Source organism: Mustelus asterias, chromosome 20, assembly GCF_964213995.1.
Source record: "Mustelus asterias chromosome 20, sMusAst1.hap1.1, whole genome shotgun sequence".
In the NCBI taxonomy this organism is placed as follows: Eukaryota; Metazoa; Chordata; class Chondrichthyes; order Carcharhiniformes; family Triakidae; genus Mustelus; species Mustelus asterias.
In genome coordinates this window covers 51,279,200-51,293,262 of record NC_135820.1, presented here as the reverse complement: position 1 = coordinate 51,293,262, position 14,063 = coordinate 51,279,200, and positions in this window count along the sequence as shown.

Sequence of the window (14,063 nt, the reverse complement as noted above, 5' to 3'; positions counted from 1 at the left end):
CTCTCCTTATAACTCTAACCATCAAGTCCCGGTAGCATCCTAATAAATCTTTTCTGCACTCTTTCTAGTTTAATAATATCCGTTCTAGAATAGGGTGACCCCAGAACTGTACACAGTATTCCAAGTGTGGCCTTACCAATGTCTTGTACAACTTCAACAAGACATCCCAACTCCTGTATTCAATGTTCTGACCAATATTTACAACTTTTTTATACAGAAAAAAATGTTGTATTACATGCGCTTATATTCTGTAATAGTTACACCTTTGTACTCCTTTTTAAATTATCCACCTTTTTTCCACCACTATTATCAGGTCCATTGGAAGAGCCATTAATGCTGTCAGTGTCATATTGCCATGATGGAACATACATAACTCTCCAGGGTAGAGAATTTTAAAGATTCACAAGCATTTAGTGAAGAAATGTGTCCTCCTCTCAACCCTCAATGATCGGCTTTTAATCTGGAGACTGCTATCAGATTCTACCTTCCTCAGCCGGGAGAAATAACCTTTTCATTACCAAACCCCCTCAAAATCTTGTATATTTCCATGAGATCACCTCTCATTATTCTAAACTGTAGAGAATATAGATCCAATTTACTCAGCCTCCCATCATGGAACAGCCCTTTTAACCCAGGTACCAACCTAGTAAGTCATCACTGTACTACATCCAATGCAACTTTATCCTTCCTTTAATGTAAAACACTGGCACAGTATTCCACATGTGGTCTCATCAAAGCACTGCACAACTGCTGTGAGACTTCCATATTCATGAACTCCTTGCAATAAAGCCCAAAGAACAGGATTGGTAGTTAGGAAGCTGCTTTCTTCGATAATAGATGCTGAAATTGGAGCAAGAAGGGAAAAGAGTGCTTATTTCTTGAATAATATTGGAGCCAGCAGATTTAACTTGCCTTTTCAATTCAGGAGAAGATAGTTCCCAATTGAACTTTCATATACAGTAACAATAAGCAAGTCACTAGGCCAGACTTTTGACAAAATTTGTATTTACATTCCTCAGCCTGTTTTTGCATATGGTCAGCTTTATGTAGCTTTATCCAGCATGATAGATTTTAATTCTTATAAAATATTGGATGAAAGAATACCTGGAAACCCTATATTTAAAGAAATGCTGTAGAAATAATGATATCAATTTGACTTTTTGTAGGGGTGTCTGCTAACATTCGAGAGATGGCATGGGAAAAATGGAAAGACATGGGAGAAATATGGTAATGCATTGGCACAGTGGCACAGTGATTAGCACTGCTGCCTCACAGCACCAGGGACCCAGTTTCAATTCCAGCCTTGGATGACTGTTTGTGTGGAGTTTGAACGTTCTCCCCCTGTCTGTGTGGGTTTCCTCTGGGTGCTCCGGTTACCTCCCACCATCCAAAGACATGCAGGTTAGGGGGATTGGCCATGATCAATGTGCTGGGTTACGGGGATAGAGCGGGATTTTGGGCGTATGTATAGGGCTCTTTTGGAGAGACTCAATGGGCCGAATGGCTTCTTCTGCACTGTAGTGATTCTAAGACTCTGTGATTCTATAAGTGAAAGAGAAGGTAAGGGATGGCATTGAATGGTGGCATGGGAATGATGGAATGGTATGGGATGGGGATGGCATGAGAGGAGTTGAAAGGAGGGGATTGCATCAAAGAGTTGGCCTGCAAAGGAATGGAATGGCACAGGATGGCATTGGCATAGGAGATGTGAGAAGGAGTGGATGTTCATAGGATCATAGAATCCTAAGTGCAGAAGAAGGCCATTTGGCCCATTGGCATAGGAGATGTGAGAGGGAATGGATGTTCATTGGAGATGGTATGGAAAGGGCAGAATGGCCATAGGATTGGGATGACATTGGAGGAGTAGATGAGATTATTGAATTGGTAAATATACTTAACTGACTGCAAATGTTTTCTAGGTCCCCTACTAGTTTGTCAACATGATGTCAAACACTTTAGAACCAATTCAATTTTAAATCACCTCCAGGAGGAAAGTTTACTTCTATGGTCCCTCATATTAACCGTACAAGACATAGGCAGACATTAAGTTAGAATGGGAAATGCAGAAAAAGGATAGCAAGAGTTCCCTTTAAATTGGAAGGAATCCAGAGAAATCTAACCTGTAGAACAATAGAAAACGGAGCATCATTTTTGATGTTCCTTATTTCAAACTGATTTTGTAAAATGTTTTAAAAATATCACTCATTGCATAGGCCACATTTAAAAGCTGGAATCAACATTAATACTAATCAACATTGTTATCAAACAATACACACCTATGCTGCGATTTAAGATTAATCAAAAATTATACAACAAAAGAGTCTTGCCCAGCCTCACAAAATTCAAAGAAGACAAGCCAGTGATTATGAAACAGTCTGAAGTGGATCCTGCAACATTTGTGCTTAGAATATTCAGCTGCCAAGGCGAAACTGGCATTAGCCTGCTAAGATAACTTTGTGACATTTTGTTGTATCAATTCTTTGACTAAATATAAAACTCCCATTGTGGCTTAAAGATCTCTCCCAACAGACATGACTGAAATATCTGACAAATTCTTCAGATCTAAAGCAATATGACCACTTACAAACCTTGAAAATAGATTTTAGATCTTTTTTGTGTGCAGTTCTGGTCGCCACATTATAGGAGGGATGTGATTGCATTGATTGGGGGGTGCAGAGGAGATTCACCAGGATGCTGCCTGGGATGGAACATTTAAGTTATGAAGAGGCTTGGGTTGTTTTGGTAGCAGCAGAGAAGACTGAGGGGTGACCTGATCGAGAAGTACAAGTTTACGAGGGCCATAGACAGAGTGGATAAGTTCCCCTTAGTTGAAGGGTGTGGTGAACCGTAGATGGTTACCACTATGGGTACTTGTACATATGTTACTCTTGTTACTGTTGGGGTTAGGGTTGGGGTGTTCCACCTGTTAGCATTGTTCTGTGGTACACTCCGTTTGGCTCTGCCTTCTTATAGGAGTATAAAGGTCACTGCCACTTCCTAGTGGCCCTTAGTCTGGGATAGTATTGTTAAGCAGTATGCTCTATTCTTGTTGCGAATAAAAGCCTTTATTCCTGGATACGATCTAGCCTCCCGAGTGGATTAACCGCGCATCAAAGGGTCAGTCACATAGGTTCAAGGTGAGGGGCAGGAGGTTTAGGGAGGATGTGAGGAAAAATGTTTTTGCCCAGAGGGTAGTGACAGTCTGGAATGTGCTGCCTGGGAGGGAGGTAGAAGCGGTTGTTTCACATCCTTTAAAAAGTGCCTGGGTGAGCACTTGGCACATCATAGTATTCAAGGCTATGGGCCAAGCGCTGGTAAATGGGATTAGGTGGAAGTTCAGGTGTTTTTCGTGTATCGGTGTAGACTCGATGGGCCCAAGGGCCTCTTCTGTGCTGTATGATTCTACGATCTTTGCTGAAGTTTTGGGAAAGGGAAAGAGCCGGGCAAAGGTGAAGTGAAAGGAAACCAAATTTGAAAGCACAAAATAGAGTTTGTGGGCAAGAGATAGAGACACAACAGTTGACCCCAAGTGATCAGTGTCAAAGTTGCCACCCTGTTGCATGAGGTGGGTCAGAGGCCAATTGCTCTGTTTGGCACTCCAGCCCATCCTTCCAGGTTCTAGCAGTGTATATGTCCTATCAGGAGATAGCGGCTACGTTCCACAATACGTGACATCCTGCACTCTTGGGTTTGCTGCACCCACCCTGGGAGCCTTAAAAGGTCTGTATGCAGTTGAGCTGATGCCTTCATTTCAGCAGAATAACATTTATGTATTTCTCCTTACAAACAAGATTTTGGGCAGAATTTAATCTAGGTGACAGGCGTCTTGTCAGCTGGCAGAGAAGCTGGCAAGAGCCCTGCGTTGCCTCCTCTGGAGAAGACCCAACATTTTAAGAATCCTTGGTCGGAAATCCAGCCCTCCCAAAGCTGCCAACCAATCAGAGGCTCGAGGATGTAGGGATACATACATTCTAATCAGTATAAACTAGTGCACAGGTCAAAAAGACTGATGGGATGTTGGCTTTTCTCTTCAGGGGGCTGGAATTCAAAGTGATCCATCGAAACATAGAAATTAGGAGCAGGAGTAGGCCATTCGGCCCTTCGAGCCTGCTCTGCCATTCATTATGATCATGGCCGATCTTCCAGTTCAGTAATCTCTCTGCTCTCTCCCCATATCCTTTCATCCTTTTAGCCCCAAAAGCTGTATCGAACTCCTTCTCGAAAACAAACAATGTTTTGCCCGCAACTGCTTTCTATGGTAAAGAATTCCACAGGCTCAGCACTCACTGGTTGAAGAAATTTCTCCTCATCTCAGTTCTAAATGGTTTAGCCCATATCCTTAGAAACTGTATCTGTATCGTAGTAATGATTCAGTTGTAAAAAATCTTGGTAACAATAAAAATAATAAGAACGGTATTTTATTCAAGCAATGCGCTTGCATCCCAAAGGCTGAATTGTAGAGAGCGTGGACCACTACATCACGTTTAATGACCTGACCAAGGACTTTGACACAGTCAGCCATGAGGACCTTTGTAAAATCACAGAGAATTTCAGCTGCCCTGCGAAATTCATCACTGAAGTGGCATGGTGGCACAATGGTTAGCACTGTTGCCTCACAGCGCCAGGGACCCGGGTTCGATTCCCGGCTTGGGTCACTGCCTGTGTGGAGTTTGCATGTTCTCCCTGTGTCTGCGTGGGTTTCCTTTGAGTGCTCCAGTATCCTCCCACAGTCCAAAGATGTGCTGGTTAGGTGCATTGGCCATGCTAAATTCTCCCTCAGTGTACCCGAACAGGCGCCGGAGTGTGGTAGCTAGGGGATTTTCACAGTAACTTCATTACAGTGTGAATGTAAGCCTACTTGTGACTAATAAATAAACTTTTTAAAAAAACTTTACAATGGTTCTACAGTTCAATGAACACATGTTCACGCAAGTTCTGGATAATGGAGAGTCTTCTTCCCATTCTCAGTAGTTAATGAGTTTACCTGGGCTGCATATTAGTGCCACCCCTCATCAGCATGGTTTTTCCACCATGCTCTCCGATGACTTCCATGATAGTGATTCTGGCATCAAAATCAGATAAATCACATTTAGGAAGCTGCTTCATCCGAGACAACGAGCGGCACAGTGGCACAGTGGTTAGCACTGCTGCCTCACAGCACCAAAGACCCAGGTTCGATTCTTGGCTTGGGTCACTGTCTGTGTGGAGTTTGCACATTATCCCCATGTCTGCGTGGATTTCCTCCGGGTGCTCCGGTTTCCTCCCACAGTCCAAAGACGTGTAGGTTAGGTGGATTCGCCATGCTAAATTGCCACTTAGTGTCAAGGGGACTAGTAAGGTAAACACTGGGGTTACGGGAATAGGGCCTGGGTGGGATTGTGGTCAGTGCAGACTCGATGGGCCGAATATTCTTCTTCTACACTACAGGATTTTATGATGATAGAAGGTAAAGACCAAGATCTCCAAGAACGTGCTTTGCAATTTCCTGTTTGCAGATAACTGTGAACCAGCTGCCAGTTCAGAGCTGGACATGTATTGTAGCATTGACTTGATCTCCAATGCATGTCACAACTCTGGCCTTGTGATCAGCATGAAGAAAATTGAAGTAACATAACAGCCTATTCCAGGAAAGCCCTATCTCAAGCCCAAAATTTCAGTCCATGACTGTCAGCAATGGATAAGTTCACTTATCATGGCAGCATACTTTCTCTAACTGTCTAGGATGAGACACATGCTCGAATTACCAAAACAAGTATAGCCTTCAGCAGACTGGAACAAAAGGAAGTAAATCTATTAACCAAAACTGAAAGCGTACAGAGCCATAGTCCTGCTCACTCTGCTCCATACGTGCAAGACTTGGACTGTGCACAGGCATCATACTCAAGTAGCTCAACCACTGTTACTTAAGCTGCCTTTGGAAGTTTCTGAAGATTGTACGATAGGACAAGATGCTAGACACTGAGATGCTCACTCGAGCTGGAATGCCAAGCATTCACACCATTATGAGACATACACAACTGAGTTGGGATGGTCACGTAGTGAGAAAGCCTGACACACGCTTAACACAGCAGATCTTCTACAGAGAGCTTGGGCCACATGCTCTGACCTTGCCCGCAGCTGGGATTCTCTGGCCCGGCTGCAATGAACGGAGATTTGGCTGAGCACCAAATTCTCCATTGTTGCTGGAAACAGTGGTGAGGCGTAAATGGTTGGAAAATACTGCCCCTTAAGTCTGAGTTTCGCTTTCATGGTGGTCAAAGGAAGTACCACAAAAATATTCTGAAGACTTCACTTAGAGCTTTAATATTGAATTCATTTCCAGGCTCACTCAGGATTGCTACACCTGGTGCAATCAAATACAAAATGGTGCAGCCTCCTTTGAACGTAAGCACATATCATAGAATCATAGAATCCCTACAGTGCAGAAGCAGGCCATTTGGCCCATCGAGTCTGCACCGATCATAATTCCACCCGGGCCCTATCCCCGTAACCCCATGTATTTACCCTGCAAATCCCCCTGACACAAATTAGCATAGCCAATGGGCGGCACGGTAGCACAGTGGTTAGCACTGCTGCTTCACAGCTCCAGGGTCCCAGGTTCGATTCCCGGCTCAGGTCACTGTCTGTGTGGAGTTTGCACATTCTCCTCGTGTCTGCGTGGGTTTCCTCTGGGTGCTCCGGTTTCCTCCCACAGTCCAAAGATGTGCGGGTTAGGTTGATTGGCCAGGTTAAAAAAAAATTGCCCCTTAGAATTCTGAGATGCGTAGGTTAGAGGGATTAGCGGGTAAATATGTGGGGGTAGGGGCTGGGTGGGATTGTGGTCGGTGCAGACTCGATGGGCCGAATGGCCTGCTTCTGCACTGTAGGGTTTCTATGTTTCTATGTTTCAATCTGCCTAACCTGTCCATCTTTGGAGTGTGGGAGGAAACCGGAGCACTCAGAGGAAACCCACACAAGGAGGACGTGCAGATTCCACATACGCAGTCACCCAAGGGAGGAATTGAACCTGGTCCCTAGCACTGTGAGGCAGTAGTGCTAACCACTGTGCCACCGTGCCCCCCAGACAGGGGGAGAAAATGTAAGCAGAGGTGAGTTAACAGAATGGATGCTGACAAGATGTTTCCCCTTGTGAGGGAGTCCAAAACAAAGAGACAAAGTTTACAAATTAGGGGTCTTCCATTCCATTCAAGACTGAGATGAGATTTTTTTTCTCTTAGTGAGTAGTTAATCTGTGGAATTCTCTTTCCCAGAGAGTAGTGAAGGCTGGGTCATTGAATATAATTAAGGCTGTGTTAAATTTCTGTTTGACAAGGAACTCGAAGGTTAGGGGACCAGGCAGGAAAGTGGATTTGAGGTCACAATTAGATCCTCCATGATCTCATCAAATGGTGGAACAGGCTCTCCTAATTCTTGTGTTCTTGTAAATTCAGAGACAGCAACTCATCCACAACACAATTGTCTGCGGTATCCTTACCTATTTGCAGTAGAGCCTTAGTGACGCAGATCAGCCAGATACATATCCACTGGAAACCTATCAATAACTGCAGATGATGTAAATGGTCATCTTCGCCTCAAATGCTGAACAAGAGATCACTATAAGAACAAAATGAATGGCAACAAATGTCTGAAACCTTAATTTCAGTTATCTTTGGCTAACGTCAAATTGAATGTAGCTTTGTCTATTGTGGCATCTTTTGATGCAGGACATGATCAACACTTTAAAGCCATGTTTTGTTAATTTGCCCTTTGTATGTAAATGCGATTCCCAGCACAGATGTCGCTTCGTGGAGTTATTTCTTTGTTCTCATTCTATAATAGGAAATAGGAGTTGTCAAAGCACAATAGCTCATTACTTAGATTTTTAAAAGATTTAAACACTTGAAAATAATCATTCCTTGTTATTCTCCCTACAGGTTTTACTTCATGTTTATTATAAGCTACCATTATTCAATCAGTGTAAAGTTAGTGATGCATAAAAAACATCATGATAATTTTCAAAGGAAAAGTATTCTACTTCAATAATGTACCAAATAAATTCATGTAGCTTGGTTGTTTGCTGTTAAGAATTACACGTTTAGCCAGAAGCATTCATGCAATAACTGGTAAGTTCATGTTTTCCAATTAAAATTGTGTCAGAACAGCTTTAAAAAATCCATCCTATTTTACCATGCCACCAAAAAAGTCAGATACTAAGATATGAGCACGGGATTCCAATCTACTGCAGCAAATTACTCATTATCCATTCTCATGATTCCAAATGCAAGCTTAACATTTCAATATAAATCCACTGTTGGGTTCCCACACACTGACAACAGGGACTTGTAACAAGCAGTACTTTATTCACTAGCTGAGCAGCTACTCCATGCTTGCTCTCTGCCAGTGCTCACTGGGAGAGCTCCCGCCGTCCCTACACATGACCTCTTTGTAGCTGCGTCAATCCTTGGTCTGCGTCCGTGGTTCGGGTATTGACGGATAACTTTACCAAGTTGTTGTATGTACTTAACACTCAAGGGCCGCTATTCTCCCATTGCAGCCCGCCAGGGTCCGGCCGCGAGACACGCTTCTGCGGTCTTGAACGGGGATTTGCGCATGCACCCGGAATGTATGCGCATCTCCCAGAGCCGGCGAACAGTCGCCAGCCGGACCACACTGGAAACCGGCGGGAAGGCAGGTAAGTAATTTAAATCTGTTTTTAATCTATTTTAAATATTTATTTTTGTTAATTATCGGGACCTTTCAGGTTCCGATCAAATCTCTCACCTCGCCAGGAGTACTTAATTCTGGCAGCGTTCAGACTAGCTCCCCATGTTTGGAATGAAGGGAGGGCAATCGGAGCCCCCCAGGGGGGTTGGGTGGCAGGGGGGTGGTGCGCCCTGGGAATGGGCATCCTGGCAGTGCCAGCCTGTGCCCCCTGGCACTGCCCAAGAGGCAAAGTGCCCATGCCCAGGGGGCACCTTGGCACTGCCCATCAGGCTTTGGGCAGTGCCAAGGGGGCAGGGCCTACTGTGGGCGGGGCCTAGATGTGATTGGTGGGTTGGGGGGTCCTGCTGCCAACCTGCATTGGGATTGGTCTGGGATGGAGGGAGCGCAGCGATTGGGGTGGGCTGGGGGAAGGGGGGACGGGGGCGGGGGTGGAAACCGTGTCTGCTAGGGGAGGGGGCCTGCCTGCCTCTGGGGGGTCTGACCCTTGGCGGGATTCAGCCGGGGGGGTTGGGTCTGCCGGGGTGAGGGGGGTGGGGGGATCGCCACTGCTGGGGGGGTGGGGCCTGGGCATCGGTGTGCTCCGGGCGGAGGGGCAGTCAGGGCTGGCCGGGCAATTGCTGTGGGGGCCATGATCAGGCCATGGAGGGGACTGGAGGGACAGCACTGGGGAGGGGGGGGGGGGGTCCTGGGCTTGCCAGCGATTGGGCTGGCCAAAAAATGGGAGTTTAACAGTTTGGGGGCACTGCACATGCGCAGAGCTCCAGAACTGTCAAACTCCGGTGCAAGTAGGCCCCGTCCACCTGGGTTTTCAATTAGATTCCCAGGTGAGAAGCTGAACTGTCAGAACAGTCAGGATTTAAAACAGTTTTCCCGCCAATTCAGCACTTTTGGGAGAATCGCCCCCAAGGTGTTTAAACTGGCATATCAATACCCAGAAGGAAGAAATGGTAAAACGTGGGAAATAAGAATACTGGCCTGAATTGGTCTTGCATACTTTAAAATGGAACACCAGTAAAATGTTGGAAATAAGGATACTGGCCCGAACTGTTTCTTTTCCCCTTCTGGGTTCTCTCAATCTTATTTTGTTTTGATGGCAAAAAATAGAAACGCTAATTGTGTCAGGTTTTTCTAGCTAACTTGGTTCAAAAGGATTTTCTTCTCTTCCTGGCATAAACTTGGCCAATATGCTTATTTTATGCTTGTCATGTGTCTGAGCAACCACTTAACTGGTCAGATTTTGGTCAAGAATGTTAATCCATCTCTGGAGAATTGCAAATTGTGTGACATTAAGCAGAGCCACAAACTTGGAAATATTGGTTCAATGATGTGACCATTAATGTGAAAGAGCAGCTTCTAGATCAATGGCACTGACACCAGAGCAGTTGTTATTCATTGTGTAATCAATCTTGAACTCTGAGTTCAAAAGCAGAAATTTTGAGGGTTTTTTTTCTTCCATGACAGTAAGAGAGATACTTAGCTGAACAGCTTTGTGAAGGAATTCTACTTCTGTGACAGATAGAAAAAGCTTGCCTTCAATATACCACAAGCCTAGAAACTGCTATCGGCGCAGGACACAGACAACTGAGGCAGTAGAGATCAGCAAAAAAAGGATACAGATCAGGTATTGTGTATTTTTCCTACCATAAACAATGCAAGCGACGGTAATGGTCTGTGAGTATTAATGTGCTCAAATAATCCTTCAGAGGCAACTTTAGCATGCAGTTCAGTAGCCATGTGTTCCAAGCAGGACTACAACCACACTATTTCTTAAAGAAATAAACCATATTTTCCATATTATCACCGTATCAACTTTTCTGCTCTTTCTACACTGTGAAAAATGACTAGTCATTCAAATTTTTTTCTCAGCCTATTCTAAGTTTGTCTTTGCCCAAACCCAGACATGCATATTGACCGACAGAGATCACATGTTAATTATCATGAAGGGGAACCCAGGCCAATTTTAGTCCTCATAGCACTTGGGTGCAAGGGCCAGTTATTGCACTCATACTGCCTTGTGCACTGTAAAATCATATTTTATCAATGTGGTAAACCACTGTCAGCTTATTGCCTGTGTGTGTGACATGCCTGGACACGTCCCTGCCAGCCCTGCCCGGGACTCCTCCCCCCCTGGTCCAGGTATAAAGGCGACTGCTCCCCACCCCCCTGCCTCAGTCTGGACCAGTTCATCGGCATGGGTGTGCTCCAAGTCTTTTGCTAATAAAAGCCTATTTGTTCTTGCATACAAACTAGTCTTTGCTCGATTGATGGTGCATCAATCAAAAATGACTTTATTTACTGACTGGGTTAAACTTATGAAACACATTTTAATAAGGCCGACAACAGCATTTTTAAGTGAGCTAAACAGCAGTTCTTGAAATGATTAAACATTAACAACGTTTTATAATTTGCAAAGTGAAGTTATCGGAGAGGATTCATGTTGTCTGGAAGTAGCCTATGAGGACAGTCAACTTAAATCAGTGTGAGTGGCCCATCCCCTGATTCATAGGCATCCAGACATAGTTATTCAGGTGGACGTGGACAAAGCCATTAAACAGAATCATTTTTAACATTGGTGCTAGCTAAGGAGACAAATCCACCAACCATTTAATCTAATGACTTCAACCAAGGACCCGAGCTTGCTGTGACCATATTTCATAACTGGCTGGCTTGCAAATGGAGGTTATCCCATTGAAACCCGTGGGGTGGCACGGTGTCACAGTGGTTAGCACTGCTGCCTCACAGTGCCAGGGAACTGGGTTCGATTCCTGGCTTGGGTCACTGTCTGTATGGAGTTGCACATTCTCCCCATGTCTGTGTGGGTTTCCTCCAGGTGCTCCAACTTCCTCCCACAGTCCAAAGGTGTGCAGGTTAGGTTGATTGGCTATGCTAAATTGATCCTTAGTGTCAGGGAGACTAGCTATTGTATATGCATGGGTTTATGGGGATAGGGCCTGAGTGGGATTGTGGTCAATGCAGACTTGATGGGCCGATTGGCCTCCTTCTGCACTGTAGGATTCTATAGATTCTATGAAACCTGTTGTGTTACAAAAACTGCTTTTCCAGGGCCAGAGTCAAGCATTCCATCAGTGGGTAACACTGCAAAGAGAACTCATGGTCCCTCATTCTCTCTCTCTCTCCAGCCATTCAACAAGCATGTGACCTGCCTGTACCTGACCAGCCAGATACCACAGGTAGCATCGTCAACATAAATCAAATAACTGCTGACTTCAGAGGAAAAGCCAGAGATTATCCATCAAATCTCCTCTGCGGTATCCAGCAAAAATCACTGAACATGGGCTGGTGCCATCCAACATCAGAGAATCATAGAATTCCTACAGTGCAGCAAGAGACTATTTGGTCCATCAAATCTGCACCGATTCTTTGACTCTCATTTTGAGGAAGAGAGCTCCAAAGATTCTGTTAAGAACAATAAACATTTTATTATTTTCTTTTAAAACATGTCGCTGTGCATCTTTGACAGTTGCATCACCGAGACAGTAAAATGCTGCTTAATTTTGGGCGGCACGGTGGCACAGTGGTTAGCATTGCTGCCTCACAGCGCCAGGGACCCGGGTTCGGTTCCCAGCTTGATTCACTGTATGTGCGGAGTTTGCACGTTCTCCCCGTGTCTGCATAGGTTTCCTCCAGGTGCTCTGGTTTCCTCCCACAGTCCGAAAGACATGCTGGTTAGGTACATTGGCCATGTTGAATTCTCCCTCAGTGTCCCTGAACAGACGCCGGAGTGTGGCGACTAGGGGATTTTCACAGTAACTTCATTGCAGTGTTAATGTAAGCCTACTTGTGATTAATAAATAAACTTGAAACTTTTGCTTTTTTATCTCCTAAAAGCAGCAGAAACAAGTTTAATTCTTTTGGCGTTGTCTACATAGCTCTGTTTCTCTGATACTAACAAGGTACACAAACATTTCCATCTGTTCCACCAGAACTATTTCTTCAGGTTTAATCTGCATACTGGAATGATATAAACAAACATTTGTATTAGAATTAACAAATGCAAATCTTGTGGTAATTCAGACAGTTTTCAAATTGTGCTGAATATATTTTAAATGCATTGTAGAAGCAATTGCGTTTTCTGCGTGGTGATATCGAAACGAGTTCAAAAAGTGTCATTTGACTATCAGAAATTTTATGTCCACTCTGTTGGAACTTTTTAAGCAAAGAGGAGTTAGTTTGGCTGATAATGAAAGAGAAACATAATCAGCTCAACATAGGGTGGATGCAACCTGTCTCTGCATGGGCGAGATTCACCAGCCTCCCAGCCATGTAGTAGGGAAAATGCTGGAATCCATTATTAAAGAGGAGATAGCAGGGCATCTGGATAGAAATGGTTCGATCAATCAGACACAGCATGGATTCATGAGGGGAAAGTCGTGCTTGACGAACATGTTGGATTTTTATGAAGATGTGACGAGGGCGGTTGATGGAGGAGAACCGGTGGATGCGGTGTTTTTGGATTTCCAAAAGGCGTTTGATAAGGTGCCTCATAAAAGGCTGCTGAAGAAGATTAGGGCACACGGAGTTGGGGGTAGTGTGTTAAAGTGGATTGGGGACTGGCTATCCGACAGGAAGCAAAGAGTCGGAATAAATGGGTGTTTTTCCGGTTGGAGGAAGGTAACTAGTGGCGTGCCGCAGGGATCGGTACTCGGGCCGCAACTGTTTACCATTTATATAGATGATCTGGAGGAGGGGACGGAGTGTAGGGTAACGAAGTTTGCAGACGACACAAAGATAAGTGGAAAAGTGAATCGTGTGGAGGACGGAGAAGATCTGCAGAGAGATTTGGACAGGCTGAGTGAGTGGGCGAGGATATGGCAAATGGAGTATAACGTTGATAAATGCGAGGTTATACACTTTGGAGGAAATAATAACAAATGGGATTACTATCTCAATGGAAACAAATTAAAACATGCTACCGTGCAAAGGGACCTGGGGGTCCTTGTGCATGAGACGCAAAAGCCCAGTCTGCAGGTACAACAGGTGATCAAGAAGGCAAATGGGATGTTGGCCTATATTGCGAGAGGGATAGAATATAAAAGCAGGGATGTCTTGATGCACCTGTACAGGGCATTGGTGAGGCCGCAGCTGGAATACTGTGTGCAGTATTGGTCCCCTTATATGAGGAAGGATATATTGGCATTGGAGGGAGTGCAGAGAAGGTTCACCAGGTTGATACCGGAGATGAGGGGTTTGGATTATGAGGAGAGGCTGAGGAGATTGGGTTTGTACTCGTTGGAGTTTAGAAGGATGAGGGGGGATCTTATGGAGACTTATAAGATAATGCGGGGGCTGGATAGGGTGGAGGCGGAGAGATTCTTTCCACTTAGTAAGGAAGTTAAAAC